At 34.9% G+C, this 15,000-nt stretch overlaps 1 long non-coding RNA gene across 1 annotated transcript in view; it reads right to left on the reverse strand.

The window, feature by feature from the left end:
- Nucleotides 1-219, reverse strand: part of LOC118764700 — a 23,568-nt gene extending 23,349 nt beyond the window's left edge. The window contains exon 1 of the long non-coding RNA XR_005000506.1: nt 190-219. This is a non-coding gene — a long non-coding RNA (uncharacterized LOC118764700). The remainder of the gene's footprint in view (nt 1-189) is intronic.
- Nucleotides 220-15,000: the final 14,781 nt, after the last annotated feature.

The following is a 15,000-nucleotide window of genomic DNA, read 5'->3' on the forward strand; positions in this document are numbered from 1 at the left end:
GTGTGTGTATTTATCTGGCAAAAGAAAATTAATATGGCCATTTTGAAATGCAACAATGCATATATATATACATATACATATATATATATACATACATACATATATATATATACATATATATGTATATGTATATATATACATATATATGTATATATATGTATATATATACATATACATATATATACACACACACACACACACACACACACACACACACACCACACACACACACACACATATATATATATTAGTATAGATATATATATATGAGCCAGATTTTACAGTATGTCAACATTGCATCAATCATCAAAGTGCCACTCTTCCATGGCACCAAAGACTGATCAATATCTCTTGGTGCTCAGTCATTGAGATGGGTCTATATCTTTAGATGAGTCAATCAGAGGACCTTTGAAGTTTGTACAGAGATGTTCAAGTGACTGTACCAAGTTGTTAAATTTGGCATCAGGAGAATGGTGGCGTTCAGAGCATACAATGTATTTGTCACAAGTTTTTGTTCGTATCTAAAGGAAACAGCAAGTCCAAAAATTTGATATAAATACCATAATCAAGTCATTCCAGGAGACGACAAAGTTTATGTAAATCTGTGATTCCGGGAGATTATGGTAGAGGAGCATCTAGTAAGAACATTAGGTTTTCTCTGAGCAGCTTCCATGAAACAAGTTTGGGTGGTTGCTTCTTCCAAATTAAATAGTTCTCAAGGTACGTTTTGTTGAATATGATCAGAGATTTCAGAGATAAATAAATCTCCAATGCTCTCTTCTCAATATGCATCAAGAATTACATTCTTAGCCTGATTGCATTTGATGAAGTAAGTTGTATACAACTGCTACATGCAATTCAATATATTTACCTGGTTATCATTTTGTAACTGCAAATGGAATCTGCAATGAACTGTATTATGCAGTTTTACAAAGAAGCTGTCTACAATAAGACTGAAAATTGAAGAGAGATGAAGTTAGTAAACAAAGTGAGTCTTCATTGTTCAGTTAAATCATGGAATCCAACAAGTAAATTTAGGAATGTAGTTTCCTACATTCTTTGTGCTTGTACCCAATGAAGTGTCATCAAAGTGATGTGACCTAAAATTGTTTCTATTATTGTTGTTGTATTTCATTGTGTAAGGAAATTTTCCAGTGTATTTCTTGGTTGAATTTACGAAAATATCCGTCAATTGTAAATAATGTAAATAATGTAAATAATTTTCTTGTTTGGCTCATGTATATTGTGGCAGAAACAATTGCCAAGACTCAAATTATAAAAAGATGAGGCAAACAATCAACTTCATTCTTCAAAGCATTAAATGTAAGCATATCTGCATTTACTGCAATTAGCTAATCACCAGCCTTTAATTACAATGCCACACAAGGCACTTACTGGAACATAACAATAATGTTTTCTACTGTAACATTTTAAAATTATCAATGATAATTAGGAAGTTTGACAATGTATATATATCGTTAATGTTGCACAGAAGAGATTTGAACAAAATATATCTAAGTGAAGTCATGTTTAATATATTGGGTTGTCCGGAAAGTTCATGCCGATTTATAGTAGCTTACCATTCGACTTATTTTAGAACATGGTTGAGTCCATAAAATAGGATTTGACTACACCTCCATTTAGAGCACAGTTTAAGCTATCTTTTCATGGAAGAAGGTTTGTTCCTATAACCTGTGTTAATTCTGTAATCCTTTAAAATGGAAAATAAGTTCATTTTTGACACTTGATGATTTGGGAACCAGACAAAAATCGCTGCAGCTCAGCTGGGATGTGTTACCTCACCCTCCATATTCACAAGATATTGCTCCTTCGGATTTCCACTTATTCAGGTCTCTGCAGAATAGTCTTAATGGTTTAAATTTCAATTCCTTGGATGACATAAAAAGATACCTTGATGAATTCTTTGCCATGAAACCCCCTCAATTCTGGAAGAGGATATTTTCAAGTTAAATGAAAGATGGAGATGCATTGTGCAACAAAATGGTTCATATTTGGTTGATTAAAAATGTAATGGCAAGTATTTATTGACCTTTTTCTTTCCTTTAAAAATTGGCACGAACTTTCCGGACAACACAATATTTGATTGTAATCGAACATGATAAGACCTATCACTGCAAGAGTAGTCCTGAGGGAAAATGTATATTTACCCAAGTCCAGGAGAAGAATTTTCTCCAAGGACTATTCTAGCAGTGATATGTCTTATCTCAGCTGATTACAATCAAACATGTGTAACATCTGTGTGTGTGTGTGTGTGCACGTGTGTTTGCATGTTTTTATGTTTATGTATGTGTGTTTGTGTGTCTAAACTGGGTGTTCGAATATATTTTCTATATAGTAGTATATTTGGCACTCAGACCAACCCTTCATAACATAGATTGTTTTTAGAATCTCAATTTCAAAATACTATTAAATAGTTAAACACCTGTCTATATAAATATAGACTGACTAGACAAAGTAATAATACCACTGTTTTTATTGGACTAAAGGAAGGAAGAAAATGTAGCAACAAAATCTTTAGACTATCGAATGATATCTCTACGCATCTTATCATTTTTAGTTTAGTTCTTCTCCATCTCCGTTGTAAATATAAGTATTGAGAGAAGGACATTTCACTTGTTTACCAAACTGAAGTAGTGTGCAGCCTTCCACTTTTTCTTCTAAATATTTGAGAAACTAATTATTGAAAACTCTAACTGTGGAATAGGTTATCAGTCATACCAAACAAAAGTTTTGTTGCACCTGACCAAAATCAATACCATTTATTCACATTCATACAATCAAATGTGACAGCAATAACATTTAAACAACTGCTCGATACTGTTCTATCGTTATTGGTAAATAACCAGACTGCAACCAAACTTAGAAATGACACAGCTGAATCATTTAATATATATATATATATGCACACACATATATGTATATATATATATAGTGTGTGTGTGTGTGTGTGTGTGTGTGTGTGTGTGTGTACATATATACATATATATGCACATACATACATATATATATATATACATATATATATGTTCACTGTCTGTATTGATATTTATAACATAAAGGCAGCTTTCTCTTTGCAAATCCCCACCTGCTTAAGTAGATGGCCAATGTCAAGATATTCTAAGACCAAATATTAAGTGAGACAAGAAAAGAAAAAAAAAAAAAAATTCTTAACATAAGTATTTATACCCTAATTGACTCTTTTAGATTTCCAAAAGTGGGAAAACTAAAAAGTGGCTTTCTTTGTTTGTAGAATGCCTGTATTTAAGTTTGTTCTTTTCATGATTCAACTCGACCATTTCTACAATCTTTTCTTTATCTTACAGGGTTATTTTGGAGATGAAATTTTTAGAAACTAGTTGAAGAAATAAAAAAAAAAATGGTCAATCATTTTTTTTTTCAATCATCCCCTACCCCTACCTCTTTGAGTTTTATAATATAAAAGTAAAAATAATAGTGAATAATATTTTGGGTATGTTTTAGGGTTAAAAATACAAAGCTATGAAACTTGAAATAAGTTCTACATTAATAAAAAATATACATATTTTATGGTAGTTTATAGTACAATAAATTTCAAAGATCGAAATTTATTCCATCCCAATCTACAACATTTGTAATGTTAATGGTAAGAATGAAAAACTTTGGAAATTGAATACAAAGAATTCTTTAATTTCATTTCATTTTTATTTCATTGTTCAGTTTGGAGAGCTTGTAAGGGACCTGGAGCAATGTGGAATATAGTGTTCTCTTCATAATCACAAAAACAAAGTGATTTTTTTATTTATGCACAAGGCCAGCAATCTTAAGACAAGGGTTAATCGATGCTATCAACCGCAATACTTGATTGGGGCTTTATTTTATCAACCCCCCCCCTCACACACACACACACACACAAAGGATAGAAAGTAAAGTTGATCCCAGCAGGATTTGGACTCAGAACAGAATATTTGAATTGAAGGCATTTTAGCTGGTAATCCAATAGCTCAGCCATCTCATCTCTATATAGTACCATAGTAACCATTCATGTAAATGGTTATTCATCAGTGTTAATTATTATGTAGGTCACTGGTCTTATTCAACGGACGCCTTAGCACAATCAAGGAGTTCTTTCTAACCATGTGATTCTGGGTTGAATCTCATGGGGTAACATCTTAGGCAACTGTCTTTTGCCTTAACTTGAGGTTGATCAATAATTTATGAATGGAATTCGATGGACAGAAATTGTTTGGTAATGTCATATATATGTATGCATGTGTGTGTGTTATGTGCGTGTGTGTGTGTTTGTGTGTGTGTGCACACGTGCACATGTGTACTTGTGTGCTTTTGTGTGTATGTCTGTGTCACGGCATTTGTGTATGTATGGGTGTGTTATAACAGTTTGTTTTTAGAATCTTAATTTCAAAATACCGTTAAATAGTTAAACACCTGTCTACATAAATATCGACTGACTAGACAAAGTAATAATTCTCTCTAATAAGTAATAAAACCACTGTTTTTATTGGACTAAAGGAGGGAGAAAATGTACCAATGAAATCTTCCAACTACTGATTTTGCTTTAGTTCATCTCCATCTCGGTAAGTTTTGAGTGGACATTTCACTTTTGTAATGAAACCGTAGTAGTGTTTAGCCTCTTTTCTTTTTGTTCTAAATGTTTGTGCAGAGATCTCAGAATCAGTTGTTCAACGAGTCTGCTTCCCAACCACATGCTTTTTAGGTTCAGTCTCTCTGCACAGTACTTTGGGCCAGTGTTTTCCTCTATAGCCCCATATCGAACAAAGCCTTGTGAGTGGATTTGGAGGATGAAAACTGAGAGAAGTCCATCATATATATCATCATCATCATCATCATCATCATCATCATCATTTAGCGTCCGCTTTCCATGCTAGCATGGGTTGGACAGTTCAACTGGGGTCTGTGAAGCCAAAAGGCTGCATCAGGCCCAGTCTGATCTGGCAGTGTTTCTACGGCTGGATGCCCTTCCTAACGCCAACCACTCCGTGAGTGTAGTGGGTGCTTTTTATGTGCCACCCGCACGGGTGCCAGACAGAGCTGGCACATACATATATATATATATGGTGATGTGCTCTGCTTAAGAGGACCTGTCAAGCCAAGTGAATCCTTGCTGGTGGCATGTAAAAAAGTCAATCTTTGAGCATTGGGCTTCACGGAAGCAAAGTGGCTGAGTTTCTTTTGAGTGTTGGGCCTCACAGAGGTGAGGTAGTGCGTTCCTTTTGAGCACTGAGCTTCATGGAGGCAAAGTGGCTGAGTTCCTTTGGCATTATGCCATGCTTGAGAAGAAGGCCCATCAAGCTGAGCAAAATCATAGTTGTGGCAGATACCGGTGTCATACAAATGGCATCCATGCCAGTGACATGTAAAAGCACTCATTACACACTTGGATTGGTTGGTATTAGGAACAGCATCCAACCATAGAAAACCATGCCAAATCAAACTGGAGCCTGGCACAGCCTTCCAGCGTGCCAACCCAGTCAAACTGTCCAACCTACACCTACTTGGACAACAGACGTTAAATGATGATATATGATGGCTATCCATCCATGATCAAAGAAATCCATCACTGACCACTAAGAAAACTGTACACTCAGACAAAATTACACTTTACACTTACAGCCCCATTGGTGACTAATGAGCTCAGCTCTTGATAAATATTGCACATTCACTGATACTGTAGATGAAACTTCCCCATTCACTATACAGGTGCATTTTCAAGCAGCTCACTTGCAAAATGCATGTTTCTTCAAAAATTCCCACTCTTTCTTCCACTTGTTTCCTCAATTGGTTGTAATGCAAACATTGATTTCCCAATTGACCTTCCATAGCCCACATGCCTTAAACAAAGATTTTATACAATCCTTGAATTGTGGTCTTGGGTTCTGCTGAGGATGCTTTCTATGAACAAGTTCACCATATAGCATCTGTTTAGGGATCCACTAACCATTCATCTGAACAATGTGTCCAGTCCAACATAATTGGGGCTTGTGCACTATCATCTTAATGCCCTGGATGTCAGCTCCCTTTAAAATATCTGTGTATAGAGTCTGCAAGGACCACCCAACATTCAAAGTGTCTCAGATATCTCTTATGGAAGTATTCAAGGACAGTTACATGATGCTCATAAAGGGTTCATATCTCCCATAAGTAAATGGGTGCCTTAAGTTAAGGCGGCGAGCTGGCAGAAACGTTAGCAAGCCATTTTCTCTGTCATTACGTTCTGAGTTCAAATTTCGACGAGGTTGACTTTGCCTTTCATCCTTTTGGGGTCGATTAGAAAAGCACCAGTTATGCACTGGAGTCGATATAATCAACTTAATCCGTTTGTCTGTCCTTGTTTGTCTCCTCTGTGTATAGCCCCTTGTGGGCAGTAAATAAATAAGTAAAAGAGTGACATCAATACACTTGCATGATACTTGTCGACTTCTGTTAGTCTTGTGATGCCATGTTAGGATCAGACATGAAGCAAGCAAACAACTAGTTATGACAGATAGTGGTGTCATGCAACTCACATCCATGTCAATAGCACGTAAAACCACCCATTATACCCTTGGTATTAAGAGTGGCATCCAGCCACAGTAACCATACCAAATCAGACTGGTGTCTGGTGCAGCCCTACAGCCTACCAGTCCTGGTCAAATCATCCAACAAATGCCAGTACTGACAATCGACATTAAATGATCATGATGATATATAGTATAAAGTGGATTTTCCTGTCAAAGACGATGTATGAGCATTCAGCTTTTGCCATATGACCTGCACAAATGATTTGTTTATAGTGATCAAATGTCCATGCCACACATTAGCTCACTCTCTCCATGAAATCGACACTGTCTAATCAGTTGCACTGTGTGCCACACACCAGGTGTCAGAGTGATCACAGAATAATGTGAGATGAAGTGTTTTGCTCAAGAACACAACTCACCACATAGTCTAGGAATTGAACTCAGGATCTAGCAATCCTGAGTGAAATACTCTAACCACTAGAGCAGGTACACTCGCTGATGATATTTAAATATACAGTAGTACCTCGGTTTTCAAACAACTCTGGTCATGAATGAATTGTGCTTTATCTCCTGTCTTTCTCATATTCATTTAATACAGTAGTACCTCAGTTTAAGAATGCCTCTGATCTCAAATAAATTGTGCTTTATTATATATATATATATATATATACATTTAGCAGCATATGCGCATACGAAACCATCTATAATATACATATATATACTAAAACGTACAGACGCATGTACATAGCTATATACCTATATAGACATATATAGGCGAGACATAAATATATATATATATATGTACACGCACATGCATGCACATAAAATTTCCTCATGTAAGCCTATACAAGTTAGTTGTTACAGGCAAAAGAAAGAGAAGGTAAACATTAAGATTCTAAGCAAAACTGTCCAATGAACGGGAATGTGAAACTCTGAGTAACAGTTTGTTTTTATACTTTTGCAGCTTTTTAATAATATATATATAATGAACTCTTCCGCCATTAGACAGTGTATGAAGGTTCGACAATTTCTTGCCAAACAACTACAAAGATGATTTGTTTATAGTGATCAAATGTTTGTGTTCACATAAGCTCACTCCCTCCATCAGATCGACATTACCTGTACAGGTGCAATGGGAGCCACATGTCAGATAACAAAATGATTGTAGAGCAACATGAAATGAAGTGCTTTGCTCAAGAACACATCGCAACACCTGGTTTGGAAATTGAAACCACAATCTTGCAGTTATGAGAGCAACACTCTAACCACTAAGCCATGCGCCTTCACAACATATGTGTTTGTGTGTGTGTATAGGCGCAAGGTAAGGCTGTTTGGTAAGTAGCTTGTTTACCAGCCACACGGTTCCAGAATCAGTCCTACTGCATGGCACCTTGGGCAAGTGTCTTCTACTATAGCCTTGAGCTGGCCAAAGCTTTGTGAGTAGATATGGTAGACAGAAACTGAAAGAAGCCCGTCATACACACATATGTATGTATGTATGTATGTATTATGTATGTATGTATGTATGTATGTATCTATGTATGTATGCATGTATGTATGTATGTATGTATATATGTGTGTGTATATGTTTGCGTGTTTGTATTTCTCCTCTCCCAGTATTGCTTGACAACCAATGCTGGTCTGTTTACATCCCATAACTTAGCAGTTCGGCACAAGAGCCTGATAGAATAAGTACTAGTCTTACTAAGAATAAGTCCTGCCGTCGATTTGCTCAACTAAAGGTGGTACTCCTGCATGGTCACAATCAAATGACTGAAACAAGTAAAAAAAATAAAAGAATATATATATGCGAGTGTGTGTGTGAGTGTGTATATCATTATCATCATCGTCGTTGATGATATATATATATATATATATATCTGTTTCAAGTTTCCAAATATACCACAAACTTTTGTATTGCACACTGTGATATCAGAGCTAGTTAAATTACAGGTGCTAAGTTTTGGTTTTAGTCATACGAATACAAAAAAAAAAATGATAAGACCCATTTTAGTCAAAAGACTTTGTTATTATTCTATCATTTGCTTTTGTCTATTTATTTATTATTTATTTTGTTTTATTGCTCTGTCTAAAAATGTACTCAGCTAAAAGGTTATAAAGTAGAATGCAAGACTTTACAAAATAGTTACTACAAAACTAAATGCACAGGCTGCCGGTCTTGATGGCATTAATGCTGATTTGACCTTTGTTTTAAAATAACTTGAAATGCCATAAAACAAAATTGAAGAAAAGCAACGAAAAAAACAAGAAAGAAATTCAAAGCTAGGAGGCCTAACGACATTTACCCACACATACTTGCCAAATGAGAAAGCTTTCAAACAAATAAATAAAATAAATAATATCAGTTATCATGGGGTTTCATTCATTAGGTGTGTATATATATATATATATATAATATATAAATATATATATATATATATATATATATATATATATATGCGTGTGTGTGAGTGTGTGTGTGTGTTCATTTATTTATTTCTATTTTTATGCTTTTTATTATTTGTATATTTTTTTTTGTTTTTGTTTCTTTACATTTCGAAAGACTTATTCTGGACCAGTTAACTAAAAACAATCTATCAAGTTATTCAGATATTAAATATGTTTTTGGCAACTAAAAATCAAATAATAATAATAAAAATTTAAATATAAATATCAAAAAACAGTATAGAGAAGTAAAACAAAACAAACAAAAAAATACACAAAAATACAAAAGACAACAGAAAAATATTATATCTTAATCATTTTACTTCAAAAACAAAATATTATAAAACGAAGCTTGGTTGTTTTTTTGTTTTTTTTTATATTCTTTTTACAAGCTAGCAAAGATTATATGCCTAAATTGTCTCTTTTCTGTTTCTTGTAGTTAACTATTTGTTTGGTAATGAAGATAAAAATAACAATAGAAATCTGAAGAAGATATTTATTTATCAGAACTGTGCACAGTATATTTGCCTCTCTCTGTCTCTATTTGTCTCTCTGTTTGTCTCTGTCTATTTATCTCCCCCCTCTCTCTCTCTCTTTCACTGCTTTATTTCCCCTTATATCCATAGATACCACCATCTCCAGTTATTCTTCATTCATTTGTCAATGTTCATTAGTCTTCAAAGAAACAGACAACTTGTCAAGTTTACAGGAATATTCGTTTAATTCATTCAATTATTCATTATTAATTTTATTATCATTACTCCCATTCTTTTTCTTCTCCTTCTTCATCTTCTTCTTCTTCTTCTTCTTATTATTATTATTATTATCATTATTATTATTTTAATTATTATCATCATCATCATTATAATTATTATTATCATCATCATCATCATTATTATTATTATTATTATTATTATTATTATTATTATTATTATTATTATCATTATTGTTGTTGCTGTTGCTATTGTTGTTATTATTATCATTATTATTATTATTATTATTATTATTATTATTATTATTATTATTATTATTATTATTATTATTTTCGTCTTCTCCTTTCATTGCTTGTCTCTTTTTCTCACCTTGTCATTTCCACTGACGACTCTGCTTATACAATACTTAACAGTTGTTTAGACATTTCTTACAGGTTTAAAACCCAGGAAAGCAAAGAGTGTGAAGTGGCTGGTCTTCGATTGTTCTAATTAGATGTGGAAATATCTTATGAGCAATTAAAGACAATAAATAAGAACAGAATTCAATAAAATATTAGCAAAGAAAGGAGGAAAAACATATATGTATGAAATTAATAAAATATATGGATTAGCTAAATAGAACATGGCAATAAGTAGACCACAGTAATTAGTAGATTGAATCAGAGGGATTAAAAGTTTAAGGCATGAACACTTTTATCTTCCTTCTTTTTTTTACTTTGGTTTTTTTTTCAGAGGATTTTAATGTTTTTCAGCGCTGAAAAATATTAGGTGTTTGCATGTCTATGCACACACACATATGCATTCATAAATGTATTGACAACACACACATGTATACAGACATACACACATGCAAATATATATTAAGCTAGGTACATTATACAAAGCTTAATATGTGTTATATATATATATACAAGCTAGTTTTATAAATGTAGTTCATATCCTTGCCAAATGCAAAATTATAATTATAGAGGCACACACATACACACATAATTATATGTGTGTGTACATACATATTCATACACACGTACATACACATACATGTGTGTGTGTGTGTGTGTGTACATACACACACATCTAGATATAAGACTTTAAAACTTTGGGGAGAATGTGAAATATTATGTTTTCTATCCAAAGGGATTTTTAAACTAATATTTACATGCTTATCCTTTATAGGTGCAGGAGTAGCTGTATGGTAAGTAGCTAGCTTACCAGCCGCACGGTTCTGGGTTCAGTCCCACTGCGTGGCCCCTTGGGTGAGTGTTTTTACTATTGCCTGGAGCTAATTGATGCCTTGTGAGTGGATCTGGTTGGCAGAAACGGAAAGAAGCCCATCGTAGATATATATATATATATATATACATATGTATATATATATATACATGTGTGTGTATGTATGCGTGTTTGTGTTTCTGTGTTTGTACCCCCACCATCGCTTGACAATCGATGTTGGTGTGTTTGCGTCCCTGTAACTTAGTGGTTCAGCAAAAGATAGATCTATCTAAGACAGCATGTTCTTTGTCTATCTCCTTAACTTCTTGGAGATTTTAGGTATAATTATACTAATGTGTCCATCTGTTCTAATTTAATTAAATTCTATGTCTTTGTGCAGTTGAGGATTGCTCTACATTTTAAATTGATGTAACAATTGCATTGTTCAATTAAGTGGAGTTGCATGAAACGATCGTACTGCTTAGCAGTATTTCATGTCTTTACATTCTGAGTTCAAATTCTGCCAAGGTTGATTTTGCCTTTCATCCTTTCAGGGTCGATAAATTAAGTATCAGTTGCATACTGGGGTCGATTTAAAATTTCAGGCCTTGTGCCTAGGGTAGAAAAGAATATATATGAGAATATTAACTTTATTCTGTTGTGTCTGGGGAGAGTCATTTTATTTTTGTGCCTTATAATTTAACACACTCACTGGTAAAATTTTCACTTATTTCTTATTTTTATTTTCCTAAAATTTTCATTGTGTCCTGCACAAAAAGAAAATGACTCTCCCCAGACACAACAGAATATGCTTCAACACACAAATTCATATAAAGAATCTTGCAAACCAAATCCAAAAACGAAATATTAACTTTATGCTAAGCTATAACTTGTTCCCATGTCTGGAATTATGGTAGAGGAAGCTGTAGAGTTCATATTCTCCCTTGGAATATGAGTACAACAACCAGGGAAACTGTTCCAACAGAAAAAATGGTAATAAATAGAGTGAAATCAATTTTGCAAAAAATCCCTGAGAATAGGAAAATGTGAAATATACAAAGATTTATTAAAAAAAAAAAAAATGGCAAAATGCATGTGAATATAGTCTATCTAATTATTCAGAAAATAATAAATCAATTTATCAAAATAGCACTTTCTAAAATATAAAATTTAAATATTTTACTTCATTCTATTTTTACAAATTTCTGAAAATCTTACTTTTGCCTTTTGCCACCACCATATTCATCATCATCATCCTTGCCATTGCCATCATCATCATCATCGTCATAAGCATCATCATCATCATCATTGTCACCATCATCATCATCATTGTCAACATCGTCATCATCATTATAATCAGCAACATCATCATCATCATCATCATCATTGTCGTCATCGTCGTCATCCTCATCATCGTCACCCAACATCATCATCGTCGTCGTCGTCGTCATCCTCATCGTCGTCATCATCATCATCATCATCATCATCATCATCATCATCATCATCATCATCATCATCATTGTCATCATTGTCATCATTGTCATTAGGTAAGGTCAATTGAAGCAGGATCTCACAACACCTCACAACTCTTCCCTGTTTTGCCTTCTCTCTCAGATTCCATTTTCTTTTTTTTTTCTTTTATCTTTGACTTGCTTCAGTCATTGGATTATGGCCATGCTTGGGCACCATCTCGAAGGATTTAGTTAAACTATTCTACTCTGGTACTTATTTTTACTTCTGTTACTTATTCTATTGAAATCTCTCACTGAACAACTACTTTATGGGGAGTGGCTGTGTGGTAAGTAGCTTGCTTACCAACTACATGGTTCTGGTTTCAGTCCCACTGCATGGCACCTTTGGAAAGTGTCTTCTGCTATAGCCTCAGGCTGACCAAAGCCTTGTGAGTGGATTTGGTAGACAGAAACTAAAAGAAGTCCATTGTGTATGTGTGTATATATATATATATATGCATGTATATGTTTGTGTATTTATGTTTCCCTCCCCCCCACACACACATACACACAATTTCACTTGACAACCGTTGCTGGTTTGTTTACATCCCTGTAACTTAACAGTTCAGCAAAAGAGACAAATAGAATAAGTACTAGGCTTACAAAGAATAAGATCTGAGGTCAATTTGTTTGACTGAAGGTGGTGCTCCAGCATGGCCACAGTCAAATGACTGAAACAAGTAAAAGAGTAAAAGAGTAAAGTGACGCCAGTTGTCAAACAATGGTGGACAACAAACACCTACCCACCCAGCCAAAACAGGGCTGGTTTCTTTACATTCCTGTAACTTAGCAATTTGGCAAAAGAGATTACTAGAATAAATACCAGACTTTAAAATAAGTACTGAGGTTGATTTGTTCAAGTGCCAAAATCCTTCAAGGTGGTGCCCCAGCATGGTCACAATCCAGTGACTGAAACAAAGTAAAGAACGGATGAAGGAAGCTCTCCAAAGAACAAATCATAACATGAGCTGGCAGAATTGTTAGAATGCAAGGCGAAATGTTCAGCGGTATTTCATCTGCCGTTACATTCGGAGTTCAAATTCCACCGAGGTCGACTCTGCCTTTCATCCTCTCGGGGTCGATTAAATAAGTACCAGTTACGCACTGGGGTCGATATATTCGACTTAATCCGTCTGTCTGTCTGTCCTTGTGTGTCTCCTCTGTGTTTAGCCCCTTGTGGGTAGCAAAGAAATAGGTATTTCATCTGCCGTTACATTCTGAGTTCAAATTCCACGGAGGTCGACTTTACCTAGGGTTGATAAATTAAGAACCAGTTGCATACTGGGGTTAATCTCATCGACTGCCCCCCACTCCCCAAATATTTTGGGCCTTGTACCTAGAGTAGAAAAGAAAACAAATGATAACACTAGTTCATCTTATGCTCTGTTTGTGAGATGTGTGATAAAGACCTACAAATTTCTTTTAGTGCTGGATATGTTCTTTTGCTTTTTGTTTTTGTTTTTCTCTTAAGAAAGTATTTTGTAGAAATGGGGTGTAGCATACATGTAATTGTTTTTGTATTTTTTTATAAAATTATCTAATCATAGGCGCAGGAGTGGCTGTGTGGTAAGTAGCTTGCTAACCAACCACATGGTTCCAGGTTCAGTCCCACTGCGTGGCATCTTGGGCAAGTGTCTTCTGCTATAGCCCTGGGCCAACCAATGCCTTGTGAGTGGATTTGGTAGACGGAAACTGAAAGAAGCCTGTCGTATATATGTATATATGTATGGCTGTGTGTGTATATGTTTGTGTGTCTGTGTTTGTCCCCCTAGCATTGCTTGACAACCGATGCTGGTGTGTTTATGTCCCCGTCACTTAGCGGTTCGGCAAAAGAGACCGATAGAATAAGTACTGGGCTTACAAAGAATAAGTCCTGGGGTCGATTTGCTCGACTAAAGGCGGTGCTCCAGCATGGCCGCAGTCAAATGACTGAAACAAGTAAAAGAGTAAGTAAAAGAGTATAGGCTTGCTCAGTCAAGGCTGACCTAAGGCTAAACAACAACAGCTACAATTGACATTCATTTTCGTTGAGTCTGAAGTAAGGAAAAGCAAAGATGACCATGGTTGAACTTGGAAACAAAATGTAAATGATTGTAAAACTAAGTGTCACTGAGCATAGCTACGAAAAACAAGCAAGAGAGTTATTTTTTTAATTTTCCATGAATAGCACTTGCTTGTACATTTCTGGAGCAGGTATTCCTTGCAGTGAGTGTTTCTTGCCATTCTTATCAATGGACCATAAAATAAGAAGACAAGCATTCATTATCTTATGCTCCATTGAAGAACAGGAAATTTGTTTCTTGCTTCAGAAAACCAAGACAGAGACACCGCAGTGCCAACTACAGTAGCTTAACTCTTTAACAATTAAACTCTTTACTCTTTTACTCTTTTACTTGTTTCAGTCATTTGACTGTTGCCATGCTGGAGCACCGCCTTTAGTCGAACAAATCAACCCCAGGACTTATTCTTTGTAAGCCTAGTACTTATTCTATTGTTACGGGGCTAAGTTACGTAAACGTAAACACACCAGCATCGGTTGTCAAGCGATGCTGGGGGACAAACACTGACACACAAACACACACATAT

The sequence above is a fragment of the Octopus sinensis genome, linkage group LG9 (assembly GCF_006345805.1).
Source record: "Octopus sinensis linkage group LG9, ASM634580v1, whole genome shotgun sequence".
NCBI classification, from domain to species: Eukaryota; Metazoa; Mollusca; class Cephalopoda; order Octopoda; family Octopodidae; genus Octopus; species Octopus sinensis.